The sequence below is a fragment of the Camelus bactrianus genome, chromosome 30 (assembly GCF_048773025.1).
Source record: "Camelus bactrianus isolate YW-2024 breed Bactrian camel chromosome 30, ASM4877302v1, whole genome shotgun sequence".
Taxonomy (NCBI): domain Eukaryota; kingdom Metazoa; phylum Chordata; class Mammalia; order Artiodactyla; family Camelidae; genus Camelus; species Camelus bactrianus.
In genome coordinates, this window is record NC_133568.1 from 7,193,836 (window position 1) to 7,211,101 (window position 17,266).

Consider the following 17,266-nt stretch of genomic DNA (forward strand, 5'->3'; position numbering starts at 1 on the left):
TATCACCGTATTTTGTATAAGCTGAAGACATTCCAGTCTATTCTTTCCACCAACCTGGATAGGGAACTGCAAGCCGACGAGCATTTGTCATCTCTCCGTGTCTTTCCCCTCATCAACAGTCCAATTTTTGTGAATAATGAGAAAATGCACAAAAGCATCTGAATGCATACATGTCGCTTAACAAAAAAATAACTCCCTGAAATGTAATTACCAGATTGAAAAAAAAAATGCACCCAATTTCAGAGCCTATCACATCTCGCGCCTCGGCGCTCAGCTCCCCCCAACACTGCTCCTGTTGGGTCAGATAGTGGCAGTGTTGAGCCCGGGAGCCGGCGCCGAGCCCGCGGCGGTCCCCGCGGCCGCCCAGTCTCGGCGGCGGACTCTGGCGCGCAGGAGCCACTGGGCCGCGAGGGCGCTGGGGGGCGGGAGGGGCGCGAGGGCAGCGAAGGGCCCCGATCCGCCCCCACGAACTGTTTTCCTTCTGCCCCCGCACGAGCCCCACTCCCTCCAATTGATAGAAATTCACCAGGGGAGGGTGAAGGGAGAGGGAGGTCGCTTGCCGGTTACTGGCTGTGTCTCCGCCGGCTCAAGTCGGGGAAACGGCCCCCGGTCAGTTGCGCCAGCGGTGTGGGCACCCGCGCCCCCGCCGAGGCCGACAGCGGGGTGGCGGTCCCCGCTCGGCTCCGCCGCGCGGCCGCTCCGATCCTCCCCCTCCCCCGCCCGCGCCCTCCCCCTTCCTTTCACTAGGACTCCGGGACTCGGGAGAGGGCGCGGGAGGCAGCCACACGGGCCCGACCCCACTCCAGCGCTCGCGGGGGACGCGGGCGGGTGGCGAGGGGACGCGGCGGGGGCGCGGGGCGGGCGCGGCCATGGAGCGGCGGCGGCGGCGGCGGCGGCAGCACTAGCGACCGCGGGCGGACGAGCGGGCGGGCAGGCAGGGCCGCCCGGCGCCGCGGACCGAACTGCACAGCTCAGCAAAAGCGCCCTCGCCCTCCGCGCGCCGCCTCCTGCGAGCCCAAACCCAGCAACATTTTTTAAGGCTCCAATCCATCCTTTGAAGAAAAGAAAAAAAAATAGCATTGATTGGAGAGACGGGGATATATATAATTTGGGGGGGGGGGTGCTCCTGCTAAAATTAGCCGGGCTCGCGGCGCGCGGTGCGCGAGTGTGTGCGTGCGGGCGTGTGTGTGTGTGAGTGTGATTACTCCAGGACTCCTCGGGCTCCGGAGACGCCATTTTCCCCCTTGGTATCTCTCTCCGTAAATCGGTGGCGCGGCGGAGGCGGCCGCGCCGGGCGGGAAGCGCGGGGCCGGCCGGGGCGCCCGCCGCTCGCCTCCGCCTCCGCGCGCCCGGGGGCCCCGACGCCCCCCGAGCGAGGGCGGCCCGCCCGCGGCGGCTCGCCGAGTGACAGATGCTCATCGCCATGGAGTTGCCGCAGCAGCACCTTCGGGGGCTCGGGCGAGCGACAGGAGCCGGGATCTGAGCGAGCGCCGGGGCCAGCGGAGCCGGAGGTCTCCGGGACGTGGGTGAGCACGCGCGACGACCTTGGCCCGGGAGCCCGTCGCCCAGCCTCTCCCGCCGCGCCGCGGGCCCCCGCACAGCTGGGGCCCGGGGCGGTGTATGTTCCCTGCATGCAAAAGTTAACGTTCTCTCGCCAGGGCTTTGACTTTGCACCGGGCGGGAAGTGGGGAGACGGGGCCGAAGGGGCGGGATGCGGGTCCCGGCGAGGCTGCCGAGGATGGGCGCGATTCCGGGCCGCCGGCGGTGAGCGGCGATGCTGGCTGATTTGGAGTGGCTCGTTGGTGGCGGCGATGGTGGCAGCGTCGGGCTGGAGGTCTGGGACCTTATTGAGTTTGGCCTAATCTGACCCCCCCCGGCCCTCCCCCTCCCCCCGCGTTTTGCACCCTCCCTCGGTCCGGCGGCCGGCTGCCGGGGCTGGCGGGTTTGGCGTTGGTGGAGTGGACTCGGGAGGGGGAGGGGGTAGGGAAAGGGGTGGGAAGGCGGCAGGATATTTTTTTCCTCTCTCTCTTTGTAACTTGCAGGTTAAGTGGAGCTAGAGAGCTACATTGTATCTAGTTGGATTTTTTAAGGGGGGGAATGTATCAGAATCTAACGTGTCGTTAATAGAAAGAAGAACAGGGAAGAAGTGGTCCAGCCGGCGAAGGTTGGTGTGTGCTTGTGTCGTGGCTCTGTGTTAGTCTTTTTCTTAAAATTTTAATCAATGGATCTGAATCTCTTTCTCGTGCTCTCCGGTTTGGGTACTCTGAAAAGACAGGAATTCCCTTAAAAGCAGACGAATGCCTTTTTTGAAAGCACGCATTGTGTGTGTTTCTAGAGGAGTCGTGGGCTTGGGAGTTAACGACAGGCTTCCCCGCTCGGTGCTTTCCAGTGGGAAATAACTCCTGAAAGGGAACCCTTCAGTATCGATTTATTGTTTTTGTCTTTCAAACCATTATCTTCTTTGACTAAAATACTGTCCGAGAAGTTCCACAGAGACAAAGTCGGGTAAACTGGACTGGGCAGATCCGTAGCAAGATGGTGATAATGCTGGTGGTGTTTTTTGGTGTCTGTTTGTGATGGAAGCATTGTTGGGTAATAGCAATTTCTGATCGGTAGAGCATGCTGGCTCTACAAAAATAAGTAACTACCGAAATGCTGTCTTCCAGTCTCCATCCCCTACACGCTGCAAACACCCCTCCTCCCACGACCCACACCAGTTACAATTCTGAAATAGGATCCAACTGGAAATATTTTCTTTGGAGATTGGAAAGTTGTGCAGTTGGAAGTAGGAGATGAGGCTAGAGGTACTGGGGTGTGGGAAGGGGGGGTCTTACTGCCCCGTGATGCTGCGTTTATCCTTTATGTGTGTCTCTGTGGGTTCTGAGGGTGTGTGTGTTGGTCTAAGAGGACTGTTGAGGGAAGGATTTCCGATTTGTTTCCGCTTCAAATAAACTGTCTTGATAATCTCATGGTTGACATCTAATGCTAAACGGCCAATTTGTGTGTCTCTTTTCCCTGCAGAAGCTCTCCTCCAAAAGGGCAGTTTATTTTGGAATTCTACCACAGCTACTTTCCCTTCCAAACCTCCCTCTCCCCTCCGCCACTATCCACACCTTTTATCCTAAAGTTAGTTGGAATCCATGGTCTTTATGGAAATACTAGTATTACTTGTTTTTCTCTTAATTTTTGTTTTATTCTCTTCTTTTTTATGTCTTTACTCTTCGTCCTGTTTCTCTTCTTTTCCTGTAGATTTGTGCAAAAAGCTAACTTAATAAAGTTGCTTTTGCTCTATGGCAGCCCTACCCCATTACCCTCCTGTGGTTTTCACAGGTAAATCTCATGTGCCTGTCTGAACCCATCCTCATCTGCAAAACTTGTGCGTGTGTGTGCGCGCGCGCGTGCGCGCGTGCACGCGTATGTATTTTGGAGGGGCAGGAGTCGGCTAGGAAAGAGGGACGTGGAGAGGAAGGGTGTTGTTCTATGCAGGCCACATCTGCAGCACTGGGGCCAGCCCCGGACGGTCCGGGAGAGTTTCCTTCACACACCCCAGTTGAATGTTGTCTGGCAGGGATGGGGAGGCGGGGCCAACTGGCCAGGGGCGTGTGAAGGAGGAGAAAGTTTGTAGCACTTTAAAATGTAGCCAGTTTACAATCGCAGGTCCCTCCCTCCCCCTTTCTCCTGCTTTCTGTGGCTTCCACTATCCCAAGACTCCAGGAGGGAGGTGCGATCTATTTTGCCCTTACTTAGAAGTCCCAGGTTTCAGTCAAGTTGAAGATGCACTATTTTCCTCTAAATTTAATTGCAATTGCCTGCTACCAAAAAAGGGCATTAGAGCAGATCAGAAGAGTATAGTTAAACACAGAATATTTGCAAACTTCAGGGATTGTAGCTTGAGAAGACAGGAGACCAGGTACTCAGAAAGTGCCGCTTTGCGCACCATCTCCCCTCCCCCCATTAAGAAAAAAATGTCTTAAGTCTTGGGAAGTTGAATTGGTGTTAGAGCCAGGCTGGGGGAGCTGCTAGCCACTACAGTAACCTGAGCTGGGCTGGGAGGGGAGGAGGTGGTGAGCAAATACATTCGGGAGCCAGAGGAGGGAAACAGACTTGTCTCTCTCAGCAGAGAAAACAGACGTGTCGCTGGAATAAAAAAACTGGAGGTGGGGGAGGGGTTGGCTGGTAGTGAACAGAAGGGTTAGTGGCTGAGAAGCAGTGATGTGGTTAGGAAGGGGGCCACTTATAGCTTGGGAGAAACTATTTAACCGCCTTGTATGTTCATGAATGGGCTAGGCAAGTGGAGGTGTCATCGACTCTTTTGTGTATTAACATCAGAACATCCCATAGGGAAGGCACTGCTGGCAGACCCAGTTCTGGGGAAGCCTAGGGGTGTCCCTGAGTGAACCAAGGAGCCCCTTTGGTGCCACAAGCGTTTCTGGTCCTCTCTGTGCATAATTCATGGGAAGCTACTTTGTAAATCAGCTGACCTAAATGAGGAATGGAGGTGGGGTGGGGAAACAGTGCTTGGAATCTTTGTAGAAAATGTAGTTGAAAATGGTCACTGATGAGAGGCAGGAGTTGCTGAAGAAGAAATAAGTAGGTAGGCACTTTCCCCGGATTCCTGACTCCATTTCTGCTGTTATCTTGACTTTCAATTCCATTAGGAACCAAATCAATAGTTCTCTGACACAAAAACGTACCCCTAGAATAGGAAGAGTTTTTTCAACCTGGTCATTATTTTTCTTTGTACTTCGGTCTCTGCTCTGAAGCTTCTATGTGATGTGGAGGAAGATGAGAAGTGGCTGGCTGGATGGGACGTCTTTTCTGGATTCTTATAGAGACACTGCAGCTTGGCTGGGCCTCGGCCTCCCAGAATGCCAGTTTTTCCTTTGGAGACTTGAAGTTTTAATTGAAACCAGAAAGCCATTGAAAGTGGACCTGGCCAAATGAAACTTTGTTTTCTCTGCTGCTCAGGAATGGGAAATAAATGATTTTTGGCTGATGGCATTTCAAGTTGCTTCAGTTTTCCTCCTGCCAGAAGAATGGGGTAAATTGTTATTAACACGTTAGCATTGTCAGGAGTTAGCTGCAGGGATGCTGTTACTGAGTTTGCTCAGGGCCGTCTAGTGGGGGTGGGGTGGGGGCAGAAGGCTGCTCTCGTCCTGGAAGAGTAGCCGCACTGCTCTGAGAAAAGGAAGCCTCACAGGGTCCTTGCTGCACATCACGGGGCTTGGTCCTTGGGTTCCTCTGAAGCAGGGAACGAGACAGTCCCATTCCGCTGATGTCCTCTGGCATCCAGCGAAACGTGGTGACCTTCCCCAGATGTTCTGGGCCAGGATTAAGTGAGGAACAACCGTCAGACCTGTTGCCATAGGTCGGAGCTTCCCTTTGGACTGTTTCTAAAGGAAACCCTGGTGTTTCACAAACTCGTCATAAAGTTGCAGACACTCTGGGCAGCCAAATGCTTGATAAGTGCAGAAAAGTAAACACCAAGATGCCCACAGAGCGTACTGCTTCAAGAACACAAGGGAAGGATGCCAACCTACATTCTTGTTTGGCTCTGAGCGTTTATTCCCATTTTCACTTAGTCTTCTGCTAGATTCTTCTGTCCCCTTAGACACACCAGTTGGGGCTGTTGCCCCAAGTGTTGGGGGAAACTGGTGACCTTAGATGACTGAGTCAAAGTTACTGGCTCTTAGAGCAGCTTCCCTTTCAGCGTTGGTTTTTTACCCCCTTAGAGGGTATCCTCTAAGGTTGAAGAAACATTGTGTTTTGTTTTTTTTTTTTAAATAGCCTTTGGCGTAAAAACCCACAGTTCACTTCCTATGCAGTTCAGAGCAAATGATGCCAGGGTCAAATGGACAGCATGAGCATCCCCTAAGTGCACAGAATCCTTTGGGAGGAAGCAGCCACCCCTCCCCCAGGAGCTGGTGATGAATTGTGAGCAGCAGACCCATGAGGAATACTTACAGGCAAAGCCAGCGGGGCTGATCCCCCAGGCAGGCAGAGGCTTCCCCCTTTCCCAGTGCTGGGGAGTCATAGGGGGTGAATGGTGAGCAGGTAAGAGTTTCAGAACTTTGCCAGCTTGGAAAAATGTTTCTCTGACCCAATTTGTCTCTTCCCATCAAAACATACTCCTTTTTATATGCATGGTATTTTGTTCTTTTCAGAAGTATCTTGACACCACATGTTCCCCGCCTAGATTTTTCTAAGGAGGGAGGCCAGACAGGCATTTTATCCCCATTCAGAAGATGAGACCATTGATGTGCTGACTTGCTGAAATGATACAAGTTGGCGGCCCACCTGGGACTACACGGCTGTGTTGCCATGTGAAGAGTACCACACCTGAAGTGTGGACCCTGTCCCTACTACTCCCCAGCTGAATGTCCCTGGACACATTGTTCGACCTCTCTGAGCCTCCGTAAACGAATCAGTAATACAGGGATGGAGACACTTACCCGGCCTACTTCATGGGGCTTCTGGGATTAAATAACACCAGCTAATTTCTGTAATTGAACTCGGAGAGGATTTCCATGGTGTCTGGAATTATTGTCATCACAGCCCAGGAGATTAGTAACCTCTTGGTATGACCAGAAATGCCTGCAGGGGCCCTTTGCGTTTTACGACAGTCAGGGAATAATTGTTTTCTACTCTCAAGTTGACCAAAGGGAAAACGTGTGTACAGTGTGTGTATTTTAAGTAAGTTGAATGACTGGATGCCTACTGTGTGTATGCACCCAAGACTTAAGAGTCTCAGATAGTATCCAGTTTGGACTCAAGGATGCACTGATGCTCTGAAGACTCTTCTGGTTGAGAAAGAGAAGGAGAAAAGGAAAAAGGCATGGCGACACACAGAGAGGGGAGGTGAGGGGTAGAGAGTGCAAGGGGGAGGGTTTCCGTCAGGGAACGACGGTGGCTGAGCAGTGACATTCAGGACAGAATTTGTACCCTCTCTGAAGACTGGAACTGATAGCAAGCTTGCACCTCTCCTGGCAGACCCAGCACGTTCTGCAGAATCAGGGAAGTCCTCCCCGGACCATTTGCTCCTGACTCTTCCGTACTGAGCCTTTTTCTCTGTCCCATGGTTCCTGGCTCTCCCCGCCCAGCAGCCTGCCCCGGGCACCTTGCCATGTTCTCATTTTGTGTAGTGCACGCAGGCCTCTGGTTTCTTTGCTGATCCTGGGCACTCTGTCCACTCGTGCCCCTCCACGATCTGCTCGTTCCGTGTCACCGCCTCCTCTCTGGAAGATGTCCCGATTGGCCCCTCTTAGCCACAGTGTCTGCCTCTTAGGACATCCGGCCAGCTCTCCACTCTTCACTCCCTTCTCCAGAGCACTTCGGGACTAATGCACTTGCCGGGCATCTGGGTCCTCCAGGCTGTGAGTCCTTGAAGGAAGGGGCCAGATTTGCCCCCACAAAGCCGTGCTTATGAATGACTTCTGTCGCATGAATGAATCAGGGAATTTGTGCGGAGACAGAATATTAAAAGTGAATGTCCTCTAAGAGGTAACACTAAAGCCCTGCACGGTGACCCACCCCAGCGAGGCCCTCGCAGATACAGTGAATAATAACCACTTACGTTGATGGCTTTGTATACTTTTGGCTATCTTTCGGGGCAATCGCCCGCTCTCAGCTTCTTCCTCCAAGCCCAGGGGTTAACGATGCTTTACCGCGTGCACATCCTATCCATCACTGATTCATCCGTTCATCCATTCAATCATCAAATCTTTATTAAGTGCCTGCTGGAGCCTCGTCACCACTAGCACACACAGCTCTTAACTTTCCCTGAAAATTCCAGTGGCTTTTTTTTTTTTTTTTCTTTTTTGTCCAGCACACTCATTTTGGCATTTAACCACGCAGTCTTTGTTACTTAAGTCCCAGTGCTTCCCACTCCTCGGTGACTAAGTGAGCGCGGCTGCAGTGGGAGAGAAGACTGAGTAGAGAAGTGAGCTCAGAGGGCAAGCTCCAGGGACAGGCTCCTGAGAGGCAGGCAGGGGCCGGGCTGGCCCCTCGTCAGCACGCGGGGCAGGACGAGGTGCCCGGCCTTCCTGCTTTTTAGCTCGGGTCACGGTCAGGAGTAAGAGTGTGGGCTGCTGTGGCGGGAGGGTCCCTTCTGAAACTCTTGTGACTATAGGTTAAAGTGTCCCCAGGATTTTCAGAGGTTTCTGAAAGCTCAAATCTCCTCCACCCCAAAGACTGTCCAAGCCGCTCCCACTGAGGGTTGGTCAACTTCGCCAAGTGTTTGCTGTGGCTGAGAGTTACAGGAGGGGGACTCGGACCTGGAGAAGCTCCCTGGTGAAGACAGGGAAAGGAGAGGAGGGGCTGGTGATGGAAGCGTGAGGAAACACCATCGTGAATGATGTGGGAGGAAGAAAAGGGCTGATCTGTACATCTTCTTTTGAAAACTGGTCTCCTTTGGTACAATAACTGAGTTGGGACAAGGGAAACCAAGCAAGCAAAGGCGGGTTCTGGAAAGTCTCGACTACGTCCTCTGTCTGGGCTTCCCTACTGCTTCCTATGACCAGAAGGCACTTGGAATCTCTGCTGTGTTACTGCATGGCCCTCATGGATCTCGGGGGCTGGACATTGTTTTCTCGTGTAGGTACTGCTGGGCATGAGGGCGGGGGCCATGCCTGTGCTCCTGGGATGTCCCCTAGTCCCCTCTGCAGAGCCTGCCCTTCCATGGTTTGTGATCTGTAACGAGTGGTGCGGTGGTGTGTGTGCATTTAGAGATGGAAGGTAGTGACCCACGTTCGTCCAAAGCCAGCGGCCTCTGTGATTTGGGTTGGGGTGGGATCAGGAAAGTTGGGCTTTGACCTGAGGCCCTGAGAACATTCCACAGGCACTCTGAATCCCCTAGGAGCACACTGCTTGGGTATTTAGGAAGCGCGAGCCTCTACAAGTTACTGAGGTACTGCAATTACTTTTACTCTAGAACTTGGGATAGGAAAAAAAAAAAGGCAAGTAAGACAATTAGGCCTAACTAGGTAAAAAAAAAAAAAAAAAAAGCTCAATTTCTTCATTATTCCTTTCATCAGCCAAAGATTTGCGGTTCTGTCAGTGGAAGGAAGCTGCCTGGGGTTTGAACTTGGGCCTGGAAAGATGTGAACAGCGGAGACGCTGGATTTGATGAATCCAGTGGAGTAGAATGAGAACTGTCATCAGAAGCGGTTGGGGCACAGTTGTTGTGCTTGTAGCAAGATAGCGCAATCTGGGTGGCAAGTCTCTTGCAGTTTTTGGTTCGTATTTCTGTGACCTATTGTTATATGAGCAATGAGAGCTTTGATTTTGTTTTTTAAAGTATTGACTCATAATGGTGACTAAAAAGGATGATTTGATGTGAAAGCCCTCTGGGCCTTCTCTCTGCTCATTATTTTGTTCTCCAGAGCTCGATTACAGTCGGGTTTTGGATCTGCAAATGTTTATTAAGGTCTCACTCAGCATTGCAGCCTGTGCCATTGTTCTTGGCACCACTGGGCCAGAGAGGTCAGGAGTGAGACGTGGCTTTTGCCCTTGGAGAATGGACAGTGTATATCTGGAGAGACAGGCTTAGCTCAAATGGAAAGCATCAGTCTGCAGCCAAAGTGGGAGCATGATCTAAGTGGAATTATGCTATTCGAGTGATCAGGACGAGAGAGCCATCAGGGAAGGCTTCAAGGAGGATGTGGTTTCGGGTTTGATGGTGGAACTAGAATAAGGGGAAATTCTTGGTGGGACCCAGGAGCAGAGATGGGACAAAGTTTGAATGTGAATTTGGAATTGCCACAAGGAAACGAATGCTCATCACAAACATGTACTCCATCTGGCAGGAGCAGGGAGGCCCTGGTGCGGAGGGCCCTGCTGGCTGACTTAGAGGCACAGGGCACAGAGCAGGCGTCTTGCTGGTCTGAGGTCTTCAGGCAACAGTGAGAAGGACGAAAGCCAGGACCCAGTCTCAGCTGCCCAGTTGGGCCCAGTCTTAGCTGCCCAGAGTTTTCCTTCAGACCCTTCAACTTTTCAACCTTCTGCTTCAACAAATGTCGTTTGCTTGTTAACATTTAACCATGAATGTGATAGACATTGATGGATGCCGTGGGGACCCCAAGAGATGGACGGGTGGTTATCTCTGTTCTCAGTCTGATGGAAGGCTCCCTAAGAACTCATGAAAACCAGTGAAGGAGCAGCAGAGGACAGTGGTGTAGGGCTCAGTAACTGAACTCCCATGGGAGCACAGGGAAGGCCGGTGTCTCCAGTGGTTGGACAGAACAGAGAGAGTGTCATGGGGCAGGTGGGACTTGGGTTGAGTCCTGAACAATGGGATGGCCTGGAGTAGGTACAGGACAGTGGGGAAGATATTCTCCTTGAGAATCTAGAAACAGAAAGGGGACCGCTTCTCTGTGGGGTATCAGTCAGCCAAACAGATGTGATGGGGTCCTGCGAGGAACTGGCCAAGGCTACATCTGCCCTGAGCTGAGATGGCAGGCAAGACTGGAGTTTTCAGAGCGTGAGGAGAGTAGGTGTGCGGAGCATAGGGTGTGCCAGTCAGAGGACTTCCACACACCACACTCAAGAGAACCCTGACGTCTGACTGTCCTGTCATCCGTCAGCCCTCTCAGCCACCAGCTCTTCAGTCTGGAGTTCAAAAGATGCATCTTTAGGACAAAAATTATATCTACATATTTATTTTATTTCTTTTCCCCATAATTGAACATTTATTTATTTAGCTTTTGTTTGCAACTATAAATTACAATTACTAGGACACCTGCAGTGCAGTTCTTTCTGGTGTGTTCTACTAAAGAAAAAGCAAACACATCTTAGGTCAGTTTAAAAGAAATCACAGTACTTTTTAGTGTCATTTGCCAAAGGGGGGGTAAAGTCTTGGACCCACTCCTTGGGAATCAATCAATATCAAGTAACCATAAAAATATTCAGCCATTTCCCAGGTGTTCATGGAGTAGGTTCACGTGTGGTCCTGGGCAGAGCATGAGAGTTCTTCTTTCAGAATGGGGCTCAGCCACCCAGGAAACAAAAATGCTCTATGATACGGGTCCTCAGTTCCAGGAGGTTAGTGCATAACAGGAGACAGACATATACAAATTCCAGTAACAATGCAATATTTAAATGACAGTTCAAGACAGCTGAAGAACAAATGTCATAAAGGACAGGAAATGGAGCCGGTGTTTGGTTCTCTGGTATGCCTTCGTAGCAGAAGCACAAACACGTTAAGTGTCAGGTTACACTTCAGGTTCAAATGACAATGAACAAGGTTGTTGCCGAATCAGCTGGTTGAGAAGTCAAGGAATTTGAAGTAAGGCTGAGCAGGTAGTGCGGTCAAAGTTAAGGGACCTTGAATGAAAGACTAGGGAGTTTATCATCTGTCGATTGTCCAGTTTAGCCCCAGTGCCTTCAGGGAGGTGTATCATTTTCACCCCCAGTTCCCACATGGCGTGGTTGAGGATCCGCGTTCAAGTGACAACTAATGCTGGGTATTTAAAGACTGATGGCATTATGGTTCAATGGAAAGCAAATGCCATTTGAAGTCAGACAGAACTACCTCTGTGATTTCAACAGATTTCTCAGCTTCAGTTTTCTTATCTGTAAAATGGGCACATCTCTGGGTTAAATCAAAGAATAAACTCAAGGGGAGGGTATAGCTCAGTGGTCAAATGCCTGCTTAGCGTGCACAAGGTCCTGGGTTCAAGCCCTAGTACCTCCATTAAAAATAAATAAACCTGATTATCCATTCAAATAAACTTAAAAAAATAATAAAAACATTAAAAAAGGAATAAACTTAAGGTATCTGTTTTATACTAGATCCCTGTTCAAAGTTAGGGTCCTTTTCCTTACCATGTGGCTCTCTCTAATCTACTTGGACAGGAAATATTGTGATCACAGGATACAGGTCAATCCTGCATATTTAATTTATTTAGATACTATTCTACATCTATTATTTACTTTTTCTCTTGTAAGAGTCTGTGAAGAGACTAGGAGGGCAGAGGAGAAAACTGATGCCCAGAGATTTTAAGGGATATGGCAAGTCAGATGGCAGACTGGCTTTAGAGCTCATATCTGTAGAAGTAGCTGGGGGAGCGTTTGATTAAAAGCTGGCATCACTTTGAATTTAGAGACATCATGATGTAAAAATAAACGCACAGGCTTTGGGATCATATAAGCCTGAATTTGATTGCGGATCTGGCACAGGTAGCAAATTATTAGCCTCCCTGGGGCGTAATTCCCACATCTGTAAAATGAGGACAGGTCTTCTGCATCACAGGGCTGTTGTCTGGACTAAACTGATAATGCCTGTCAGGGCCATTTTTTGTGTTTAACCCCCTCTCTCACTACAAGTATGGGCTTTTCTTGACTGCATGAAGAAATGCAGGGGATGGGCGATGTGCCAAAGCCAGAGCTCCCCCTGCAAATCTGAGGACTGGTCCAGTCTGTGCTGTTGAGACCTTTCCCTGGGGGCCCATGACCCAAGGCTCAGGGTGTTGTGCTGTGTTATTGGTTCCCAGAGGATGCACTGTTTGTGCAGCTAGAGCTGGAACCGTTGGTTAACAGTGTGCTCAGCCTCAGGCCTCAGAAGTTTGATCCTGTGTCTCTCTCCATCACGGACATCCCTGAGCGCAGGGACTGATCCTCAGTTTTGTGTTAGGCTCAACCAGGCAGAGCTGCAGACCCAGTAAACCTATCAAGAGGTATAAGGTGTCAGCTCTGTCTTTGAAGGGCTTCTGGTTGCGAGTTGAGGAGAGAATGTTCAGCACCTGAGGATGTCAGAGCTACAGACGAAGACGGGGAGACCCAGGGAGAACAAGGAACTACTCTCCCAGTGGCAGAGCAGGGAACTGAATCGGAATTCACGACTGAGCTAAGCCTTGCTTCCTCCACAGCACAAACTAGGAACAAGAAGAAAGCAACCTCAGGCAGCATTAAAGCACTCAAGTCAACAGGCTTATATGTCCTTCCCACTGTGTGGGGAGATGGAAAAGGTCGGTCCGCAACCCCCAGCCCTCAGTCTTTACTTGGGGTCTGTGAAGACAAGGCAGTATTTGGCCAAATGCTAGCGTGGATATGAGACTAGGAGAATAAATCAAATTTACCAAAAAGTTTTAAATTCCCACTCAGGAGATCACAACGTGATCTTTCCTAAGTATCTCATTTAATCTCGATTACTTCTCAAAACAACCCTTGAGGTAAGATTATTACCCAATTTCCAAATGAAACCTGAACAGCTTAAATCTATTTTCCAAGAACACAATTTCTAAGTGGGGAGGAGAAGTTAAGTAATCTAAACTTGTGACATCAAATCGGCGCTAATTCCATTACTCTTTTCAAGGGGAGACATGACATGGACACTCCCTGTTGGACACTCGCTGAGTGTGATCATTGTGCTCTGAACTGTGGAAGAGACCCGCTTAAAACCCAGCCCCTTCCCTATGGAGTTCTTGATCTGGTGGGAGACAAAAGTGGTGCATGGAACATTGCAATACAGCTTTCCGGATGCTGGGGTAGCAGAATGCCCAGGGAGGTGAGAACAAGACCATCTGTGAGCGTGTGTGAGTGTGTGTGTGCACACGTGTACACACAAGGGCGAAAGGAGGAGAAGGAAGGTCCAGCCAGTCTTCCTGAAGGAGGTGCAACTCGATCCAATTCTTGAAGAATGACTTAGAGGCAACCAGGTGGAGAAAGGAGAAAGGGCAGGCCAGCTGGAAGAATTAGCAGGGAATCGTATGAAGTGATGCAAGTCAGCGGGATCTGGGGAGAGCTGCAGCTCAGGAGATGCTGCTGGGGAATGTGGTGGGTGCAGTACCTGGGGAAACGCTGCTTGGAGGAGGTGAACTGTGGTCAGGAAGGTACCACACAGGTGAGTAGTACAAAAAAGCCATTGAGTCTGATCTTCATTCTTTGCTGGAGAACACTGGAGTGTTTGCAGGGTCAGAGAGCCGCGTGCTGAGCTGCGTTTACCCTCGCTGATTGCGAGCTGGTAAGGACTGGGATGCTGGATCACTTTATCTGTGTTTATGGAGCATTTATTGTGGGTGTCTCTGCAGTACATGGGGTTTCAGAGACACATCACTCAGAGTCGTGGGCACCGGCATCAGATGGCACCTGGCTGGTCTTGGACACAGCCTCTCATTCGGCGTTGACTCAGTGGATAATTTGGAGTGTTCCCATTGATCAGGAGCTGTGCTGGGCTCTGGGGCCCCATGGTGAGCTAAGGAAACGGCACTAATTCCATTACAGCTCCCGCCCTCAAGGGCTCACCATCTAGTGGGAGAGGCAGAGTCGAAACCAAGAGCAGTACAAGCATTAATTATAAAATATAGTGAGTGCTAGGAGGGAGCACTCTGGTCTGGTTTATGATGCTCAGGAAGTGCCATTTGACTTGGGCCTGAGCGATGAAGAGGCGTTGGCTAAAGGAGGCAGAAGAGGAGCCCAGAGCATGGAAAGTCCCCCAAGAGGAAAAAGCCACTTTTGACTCCCTGCCTAAACACCTTTGAAGGCGTATGGGAGGATGGATGCTCAAGCACCCCCGAAACCAAAGTCAGACAGCGAGAAGAGATTCTTATCACTGTAGCCGATGAGCCTAGGTTGATAGTACAGTCACCTCCCTGTCTGTAGTCAGATAGGCTGTGCACCATCCTTTTACGTTGCTTGTCCGCCAACATCAGAACCTCACAATTTCCATCAACTAGAATAATAGGCAGTCATCAGGTCTACTGCACGGGCAACTTTAGTAAAACAACTAGAGACGGTCTCCTTCTAAAACCATTATGCACATTCTAGGCGTCTACAGCTTTCAGAAGACGAAGGGGCCAGGCTGGAGGTGGGAGGTTTGGGAAGAGTGGCAGCGGGCATTGACTTCTGGGCAGAGACGTTCCCTCAAGGAAGTTCTGAGGTGGACATGAAGAGTCTGAGACGGTGCACAGTGTGGACTTCAGCTGTTCAGAGTTGCAAAGAATCTGACAGAAGGATCCCCCTTCAGTCAAGCAAAACAGTAGTAAATCGGGTCTGTAAATGCTTCACACCCTCTTCTCCAGATTTATTCTAAAGCCCTGATTTGTTAAGTTTGCCGATTCCTGTGGTATAAACACTCCTCCCATAGCTGATTTTCGGCTTACCAACTCGATACCATTGAGAGTGGAGCTGGGAAGAGAGCCACGTGGGTCGACTTCAGCACAGCACTGTTCCCGTTCACTGGGAACTGAGGTGACCAGATGACTGATAACAGCAATTGCTCTGAGAGGAGGACTTGCCTGACTTCAAGATGGATGGAAGGTAGAGTCAGAAGCAGTCCAGTGCTTTGTCTGTAGACCAGGACTGCCCTGCATGACTTTTTCCTCAGTAGAGTGTGGATGAAGAGAGAATCTGGCACAAGACCTCAGCGGGGAAAACACTCAGAACAAGGAGAAAGGAGCAGCATCGTGATAATTACTTACTACAACAGCAAAATAAGAATTTTAGGGAGCTGCTAGACACCTGCAACAGGAAAAAGCACAGCCCCCATGGAGCAGGAGCACATAGCAACAAGAACGGGGGTGTGCAGAGATGAAAAGGCATCAGAATTGGCTGAAAGAAGGTGAATAAATTGCAGAAAGATTGCGGGGATACAAAGTGTGCCATTGTGAAATTAAAAGTCCATAAGGATGTCAATAGAGGCAGAGGAAGGATGTAAAACAGAATTAAATGGGTGCTATGGACGCTAGATTTGGGAATGCTCTCCCACACTACAAAATAAAGAAATAAAAACAGTGAGAGAGAAAATGAAAGAAATGGAGAACAGAGATGAGAGCTTTAAACTGAGGTGATAGAAAAAATTAGAAAGACGCCAGAACTACTGAATACAAGAAAATAACTAACAGAAACCATCGAAGGGAACAGTTCTGAACTAGAAATAACCCGCACTGCAGACGCAGGAAGCTCCTTGTGCTCCAGGAAAGGTAACAGGAGTGAGATCCATTCCGTCTACTCATTTTGTCACTAATAAAATTCTGTTATAATGAAAAAATATCTTCAGTTAGAACCCCAGCAAACAAGCTGCCTACCAAGCAAGCAAAACCAGGCTGGCCCTCGTTTTCTCTCCTGTTACTTCAGACGCTGGAAGACACCCTACAGGGTTCTGAGGGGGAAAAGGTTCTGACTTGAGCATGATCCGGTCAGCTGTGTCTTCTAGGTGTAGAGACGAGAGAGGTGCCCAGGCTCTTGGGATCTGCAGAGTGTGGACACGGCTGCGGATGAGGAGTTGAGGGGAGTTTGGGAAAGGTCAAGGATGAGGCAGCAAAGCTCTCCTGCATGTTTGCCTTCAGGACAATGAGGTGTGTGTGTTACTAACCAAGAGAATTATAAGGAGCGTGTAGTTCCATTAGGAAAAAAAAGGATGGAAAAAAGCTAAAAACCGTGACCTAATGAGGAAGATTAGAAAGGTGCTTTTCTCCGTTTTGTTGAGGAGACACCGAGGCTGAAAGAGGGCTCATGAGGGCTCCTAAGAGGCAGAACTAGGTCCAGAACCCACGTCTTTTTTTTTTTTTAATTTAATTTAATTTTAAATTATTTTTTAATTGATTCATAGTCAATTTACAATATGGTGTCAATTTCTGGCATACAGCACAATTTTTCAGTCATACATGAATATACATATATTCATTTTCATATAATTATTATTTTTTAATTGAGGTGTAGTCAGTTACAAGGTTTCAGTTTCTGGTGCAGGGTCCACGTCTTTGGACTCCTGTGGTACCCGCCAAGGGCCGGGTCAGTTTCACCACGTGCGCCTTTGGAAAGCAGTGGTCAGGGTGATGGTGGCTTTTTGCAGGGGCACTGGAAGCAAGGTAGCTGGGAGAGGTGGGTGATGCTGGGAAGCCCAGTCCAAGGCGGTTGGTTTATTTCTTGATTCCGTCGACCAGCATGCCTTGAGTGTCCAGTGTGCACTGGGTGCTGCGCTAGCCATTGGGGTTGCATAGACGAATAAAGTGCAGCTGATGCCTATTCTAAAGAGACTAGGCATAAAACTGTAAGGAGGAATTCCCTTTAAACACAGAATAACAGTGCTCTTTGCTCAAGGCAGTTGCTAGGGGTAAGCACATGGTGCCGGCAAAACCTAAGTCCATCAAAAGGCAGCGTGCTGGGCTTCACTCCTGGGGCCGTAGGTGGGGGTTGAGAATTTGCCTTTCCCCCAAGTCCTTGGGATTAGTCAGGGTTCCCCCAGTGCCGCCGGTGGAGAATGTGCTTTATTATTTTTTTATATATTTTTTGAGGGGGAAGTAACTAGGTTTTCATTTATTTATTTATGTGG

At 49.9% G+C, this 17,266-nt stretch overlaps 1 protein-coding gene across 3 annotated transcripts in view; it reads left to right on the forward strand.

Moving 5' to 3' along the window:
* The first annotated feature begins 301 nt into the window (after window positions 1–301).
* The window catches only part of SETBP1 (SET binding protein 1), a 363,104-nt gene continuing 346,139 nt past the window's right edge, over window positions 302–17,266 (forward strand). The window contains exon 1 of one of the 3 annotated variants that reach the window (XM_074355256.1): window positions 302–1,526. The gene's annotated coding sequence lies outside the window, so the exon portion shown is untranslated. Of the gene's footprint in view, window positions 1,527–1,573; window positions 1,835–1,891; window positions 2,165–17,266 lie in introns of those variants that run through there. The other 2 variants (XM_074355257.1, XM_010961443.3) reach the window with 2 other exon arrangements.